The sequence below is a fragment of the Cephus cinctus genome, unplaced genomic scaffold, assembly GCF_000341935.2.
Source record: "Cephus cinctus unplaced genomic scaffold, Ccin1 Ccin1_scaffold0690, whole genome shotgun sequence".
Classification (NCBI taxonomy): domain Eukaryota; kingdom Metazoa; phylum Arthropoda; class Insecta; order Hymenoptera; family Cephidae; genus Cephus; species Cephus cinctus.
Genome location: NW_014333313.1, coordinates 819,240 through 826,203, shown reverse-complemented (window position 1 = coordinate 826,203; position 6,964 = coordinate 819,240). Strand labels below are relative to the sequence as shown.

Below are 6,964 nucleotides of genomic sequence, written 5' to 3'. Positions count from 1 at the left end.
TTTTTTTTTTTTTTTTTTTTTTTTTTTCCCTAGGTTCGAGATATATATGTATACTGGTGTACAGGGACGCGATCGTGTTTGGTGGAAATCACGAACGTTTTTTTCGGACCCGCTGAAACGTCGAGTAGCGACGAGCTACGAATGGCTGGAGACACGTTGGAACGTTTTACCATTGCCAAGAGTCCATTAAGCTCGGGAATCTCGATCGCGCGAGCTTCTAGCTCGGGACTTTGGAAAATTGCTAAACGGCTGCTTCGCGCTATCAGTTCTTACGAGACTCTTCCTAGTCGCGCCTCGTTACCGTAAGACGGTAAGCGACTTTTGCGCGTCGATGAATCACGGGAATTTCGAAATTGCCGAGATTTCACGGCAAGCCTCATTTTCATATACACGATCGCCAAATTGCGAGTCTACGTCGTCTGTTTATCACGCGTCCCATGAGGTCGTTAATGAATTGGGAGCAAAATGAAAATTGGTCTTTTTATTATTAAATTAGCTCGGGTACGTGTATACGCATATACGTGGTGGCTATTTTAATCCCGTGTATATATTTGGCAAGACTGGAACCCCGTTGTATCCACCGCCCATTATTCGGGTTAATCAACGTGTACCGAGACCGCCTAAAATTAGGATTTCTTTGACCCGGCTAAAAGAATGGCGACTTTACGCGGGGACGTAAGTCAGACCGCATGACGACAATGGGGCCTATAGAGTGTTGTGCCTCGTTTATATTGAAAGGCGTAAGCGCCGCCAGTGAAAGGAGTAAAGTTACCAAAGGAAAGAATGTGCCCGTATACGGAAGGTATGCGAGTCTCTCTGTCGGGATGGTCTCGAAGTTGGCTGTGTGACTCCTTGCCAAGAATACGAGGAAGAGGGAAGAAGGAAAGAGAGAGAGAGAGGGAAAGAATAAAAATACTGCAGAAAAGAAAAAGTCCAATGAAGTTTCGCATACGTTCGTAAATTCCTTGGTTCACTCGTTCGTTCCCTCTCTTACGGAAAGTCTTTTCTTTTTTCGCGAGGATGAAACGAGCCAACGTCAAATACGCCGTGACGGGTCAGCACAGTGTTTGTGTGTATATATATATATATATATATAGATCGTCTGCCGTATCTCATTTTCGCGCTATGCTTGATTAAAGTCATTGTCGGAGCGGCATCGTAGCTACGTTGAAAACGAGCTGTATCGCTTAAACGATTGTCAATCGTGTTGACGCTCGCTCGTTATGGCCAAGAACGAAATTTTTATTCAGGGCGGCCACGATCGGGCGGGAGGTGAATGTTTTCTCGTGGTTGTTGATGTTTTGACTTTTATTTCTTTTTTTTAATTTATCGATTTAATTTTCGTAGTCCATTAGGTGTCTTACGTATATCGCGGGGGAAACGCGCGCGCTGCCCTCTGTCGGCGCTTTTGGGCACTAGGGTAATGGGACGGCCGTGTATCTCGTTAGCGCGTGTGTAATTGGCATTGGGTGCGGGAAAATGTAAAAGACAACTGGACACTGTGTATGTGTATATATAATCTGAATATATATCTATGTAACAGAAGTGCAATGTGCATAAGGCGACGTTTCCTCTTTAGCGAATTGCACGTACGTAGATATGCATTTAGCACAGAGAAGTGCACTGTACGTTTGTATGACATAATGAAATTCCATCTCGGAGTAGATAATAATTAGCGATTAAATGAGCTCGCGCGGTATGTTTTTCTAGCTTCCTGTATCGCCGTGAAATATTATCTTGTTTCAATTAGTCGGACGTACGAGCCATTACGAAAAGTTGGACTGTAGGTTTTAATTGTTGTTGTTGTTTTTTTTTTTTTCCCCCGAAGCGAAAGACATTTTTATTCGAATCGGGAATCGTTCTGTTCGTTCCGTCCGTTTTCAGGCTGACGAGTGGATTTTATAGTTTGCAATAAAGAATTGAATTTTTTTCGAGCGCAGTCGGTTCGACGTGATTTTGATACTCTTGATGTGCGTTTCCCGGCTGTCGCTGCAACGTAAACACGTGTAGGTTTGATATTCTATATTCGATTAGCGTGACTATCGAAATTTTTTACTGGTGCACCGGACGGACGCTTCGAATAAAACTGGAAAATAGAAAAAATGCGAAAAACAACACTGAGACTTTTTGACGTACGGTTTTGCAGGTCGACCGAACGTGGATTCCGCGGATCGCTGCCAGGTGTCGTATCAATTTTCTAAACGGACGCAGTAGACGCGAAATTTCCATGATGAATATTTTACGAGAGGATGGACTTTGGTCTGGACTCGTGACGTCACTTTGATAATTTTTTTTCTGTTGACAACTTACAGATTTGCTTTTGGTATCCCGCGTTAACGTTATTGACAAGTAAGATTTATTGGAAAAATGGATTTGCTCGTAGCATCTTCAACATTATTATTATTAACATTATTATACATCTTACATATTGCCCATTAGTTGTGAGATAATGTAAGAGCGAAGAAAAAGCTTCGCTGATAACTGAGCACGACTGGTATTACGTCAGTGTTTGAGGTCTGCGTTAAGCTTTGAGGGAGTTAAATTATTACCTGGAAATACTGTTGAAGGATCCCACGAGATGTCCCCTCCGCGTCGTTCGAGTCTCGTTAATCAGTTACAGCAGAAGCTGCACGCTGATCTGGATTGAGATTACATAGTTTTCGTGTTGAATTTAATAAAAAGGAAGAAAAAAAAAGGAACGTGATAAAAATCGAGTAACCTGTGGACACTGTGTACATATAAACGAAGAACCTGAAGATTGGTAAGCCTGGATAGGCGAGGAAAGCTCTCGCAGAACGTTTACACTGATAAATATCGCAGTGTGTATTAAGCATTATAGCGCCTTACCGTCGGACCGCCCGTAGTATAACAGAAAAGACGCCTTGTATAACGTTCCATCCGCACGAAGGCAATTTTCCAAGGGTAAACGGCAGTTTCCAGAGTCCCACGGCTTATCCGGAACGGCAGCGTCGCTTTTCGCCCAGGTATCGACGGCGCCGATACATCCCCTTCGTTTGCTTAACGTCGACGACGTCCACGGGTTTATCGTTTAAAGTAAGGTGAAAAAGAAGATTAAAGAGAGAGAGAGAGAGAGAGAGAGAGAGAACCTTTCACAGTCTCCCATCGTTAACCTATTGAAATCCCACGCGTCAAAGTCAAGCAGTTTCAATCGAAGCAACAAATCCGTACGAAGGTGAAAAAGAAGATTAAAGTTCGCCCAGGTATCGACGGCGCCGATACATCCCCTTCGTTTGCTTAACGTCGACGACGTCCACGGGTTTATCGTTTAAAGTAAGGTGAAAAAGAAGATTAAAGAGAGAGAGAGAGAGAGAGAGAGAGAGAGAACCTTTCACAGTCTCCCATCGTTAACCTATTGAAATCCCACGCGTCAAAGTCAAGCAGTTTCAATCGAAGCAACAAATCCGTACGGCACTTGTACGCTTGTACAGTGTACGCGGGACTTATGCACGTTATACCGCGTGAGCAACCAGTTTCCTCGGCGTATAAAGGCACGAGCCAGTCGTGTTTCCAACCAGTCTGACTCGCTTGCGGCTCGCGAGAGTGTCGTAAGCGCGAGCACCGCTGCGGCGAGAGAAGGTCGTCGTGCGTTGTAAGTGTGCCCTGACGTCATAGCCCAAACGTATATAGTGTCGGCCGAATCGGTTGAAGAAATATCACTCTGAGGACTGGTATCGTCGTGTAGGCGATTATCATTAAATCGCGTGTATTTACGAGAGCAGTGCGCGTCGCTACTATTCTGTCCGTCAGTGAGCCATAACATCGAAACCGTCGTTCGATCTTTTACTCGCTCGTCGGAACACTGACGCGCGCTAGTAGCGTCTAGCGTAGAAGACAGTTGACACTCGGGAATAGTGCGCGAAAGTCACGGGACAAGGATAACAAGCCCGTAGAAAGGTGAGGAAACGAAAGAATGAAAAAATTCAAAAGTGCGTATACCTAACGGCTTTTCGTCCAGAGCTCCGTCGCGTCGCGGCAATGACGTTCTCGGAAAGGCTCCCAGTGTTTTTCCTCGCGTGGTTAAGAACAGTTGGCGGAGCTTAGGGTTGTATCCTTGGCTCCTTGAATCTGGATTCGTGAGGCTCTAAATATTAATTCCGTGTCTCGTGGCGACTCCGTGACTTCGGGAATGCCGTTGAGGACGATCGCTCGGCTGACGATAGTGACCGCGAGGAAGGTAAACTGGCATGTCGGTGCTTGTCTGTGAGAGATAACCTCGAAAATCGATAGCGAAGCGACGAGTCTTGATCTCGTAAACTCTGTGTATAATACGCGCTACGTGCTGTGCTCGTACCTCGGATACGTTAATTTGGTTATTAGTGACAGGTATGGAATACTTGATGGAATAACTTGCGACTGTTATTCTCGAAAACTTCAGTGCTCCCGATACGCGTTAAGGTCGCACGTCGAGGTGTCTCGGCAGGATACTATTTATTGGCAAACGCAATGCCTTTTTCTTTTTTACCTCCTCGACGTCCGGCCGTCCGATAAGATACGGATAATTTCGGGTCTGACGAACGGACACATTCGAAAAACTATCGTGAATAAACTGCTCGACCTCGTGGCTCGAATATAGCACGTCGCTCGTGTGTATTTCATGGCCAATAGAGAGTAGAGAAAGAGTCGAACTTTTGAAGGCATGCACGTTCGCGTGTATATATAGACACACATAAAGTGTATCTAATACAGTGGCACGCGATAAGTTTTTCTTTGCGTTGATTTATTTCTCTCTCTCCAGCACCTTGTTTACCTCTTTCTATACCGCGTTCCTCCTTTCTTTTATCGTCGTCATTAGCGCGTGTTATATGTCCAATCGAACGACGTGTTACAGCAAGGCGTATTATTGCTTGTAGGTTATGTACGAACGTGTCGCCCAGCGCGATGACATATTATATCGTGTCGCTTTTATGCCGGCGACGCATTATTAGGACGTGGTATACGAGTTAGCGGCGACCAGCCCAGTGAGCGAGTAAACGAACGAACGAATCAGGGAATCAGCGACGGAGCCAAGTAAGAAGTAAGTCGTTGTCGGTGAGGAATCCGGCTGTTGGTCTTTCCTGCTTGATCGCCAACAGTCGCTGTTATTATTTACCGAGTCCTCCTCGGCCACGCAACGAGGTCAACAGCCCCTGCGATTAATAAATTATTCACGCGTTGTTGCATAGAACGAGATTGGTAAGAGGAGGCGCGATCGGTAAAAAGAAAAAGACAGACTTACGGGCCCGGACGTCATTCTAGCTAGATATATGTATCTGTACTTGCAATGCGTGGTTGAAAGTGAATTTTAGGTTATGGCATAACAAGATGGAGGCGAACATCGATTTCTTTACTTGTTTTTGTTTACATCTAATTTCGTATGATGTAAGGACAATTTGACTGGGCAATATATATATACATCGTTCCAGTTTATTTTCGATGGATTACAGAGCGATCGTATCACTTGTGATTATACACGTAAACGTCGGGACGATCGATAATGTCCATTTAATACGTCGACAGGAAGATATACGTTTTGAGTTTCTCGCGATTGTCAGATTTTTAATGGAGAGATATTAGCTATTTTTCGTGTTCTCACTGAAATTCACTGTTTACGTAGGCGTCCCGTAAGTCCGGACGTTTCGACTAGTTTAACGCGTCTCGGCAATCATACGTAAATGTAAATTTCAACTGCGAGGATGCAGTCGCGGCATCCTCGTTGCCTAGCGACAGGAGTAAACATTACCGATAGCCGTAGGCGTTAGAGAGAATTTTTGCCGTCTACGTGCAGCGTCACGTGCGCGTCTCGTGGTTTTCTCGGGGAGAAAAATTACGACGCCAAACAAGCGCCGTGTCACCTATGTCAACAGGCGGCGTCCCGGTTGCGCCGGTCGCTACGTGAAAATAACAAGTGGCTCATGCACATTTTCATCGGCTTCTGAGAATTTTTTAAGCGCTTCGGCGGTTATATTATTAGGGTCTCGCGCATGCGCACTCCGAAGAAACGAGCTACGGGAAACGCCGATAATCGAGATACGTTTAATTTTCCTCAGGACCGAGAACCCGAGAGTATGGAAGAGGGACTCGGGGCTTTTTGTTCGCGTCTTCGGCTGTAAAATTGATAATCGACAATTCATTAAGGGGGTGTCTCTGCGACGGCGTGAGTATAGCCGGTGGACTTTGATGACGTGTATCGGTCGGACGAAAATAACATTTACGCGGACGACTTTTAATGGGAAAATTTATAATGCATCGAAAACTTTGATTACGTGGTAGGACGTTGCGTCAGTTTATCGGCCATGGATATTTATTAATCGTGTATCCTTTCGATTAATTAATCCGCGTGCACTTTAGGCACTGCTCTCTCATTGGACGGTTCTGCTTTATCGAATTTTTCACAGCGCGTGCACCGATCTTCTCGGCTGTTGACTTTCGAGACGGCGGCCATTTTTATTAGATATAATATTTGTCAGACCCTCCCCATCCGCAACCGTACGTATATACACTGTGTGTATTTATTGCATACGTCAGTGCCAACTGTGTATAAATGCGAGCCCCTAGCCATCGATAATACATTTACTATCCGTTTGCCCGTGGCCATTCAAATTTCGATGTAAACAAGCTAGTGAGTTTCATCGGGCGCAGCAGCAGGGATACCGATAGGGGGAATACGTCGTTTCACAGGGGTAGCCATGCGTTCACCTATTATTCTACCGTCCGCGCCGGTAGATGGCGCCTCGATCGGCATCATTGTCCACAGGCATCGGAGCGTTTGGTACCGGGTGAATATAGATATTTTTGAAAAATCACTAGAGCACCTGAATTTCTAGTTACTTTTTTTTTTCTCATCGTCACTATCATACTCGCCATCAAGGTAATGAGATTGCTCGATCAGTATTTCATCGTATCGGTTTCTCGCAGTCGCCTTTAACTGGACGCAGGTATCAACAACCCCCCCCCCCCCCCCCCC

The 6,964-nt window shown here is 45.3% G+C and overlaps 2 protein-coding genes across 5 annotated transcripts in view; one reads left to right on the top strand and one right to left on the bottom strand.

Moving 5' to 3' along the window:
- The window catches only part of LOC107269859, a 17,406-nt gene extending 13,211 nt beyond the window's left edge, over nt 1–4,195 (bottom strand). For all 3 annotated transcript variants that reach the window (XR_003060334.1, XR_003060332.1, XR_001538158.2), the window contains exon 1: nt 3,958–4,195. The gene's annotated coding sequence lies outside the window, so the exon portion shown is untranslated. The remainder of the gene's footprint in view (nt 1–3,957) is intronic.
- The window catches only part of LOC107269855 (cysteine-rich motor neuron 1 protein), a 108,532-nt gene that overhangs the window by 36,168 nt on the left and 65,400 nt on the right, over nt 1–6,964 (top strand). The gene's annotated exons all lie outside the window — the stretch shown is intronic.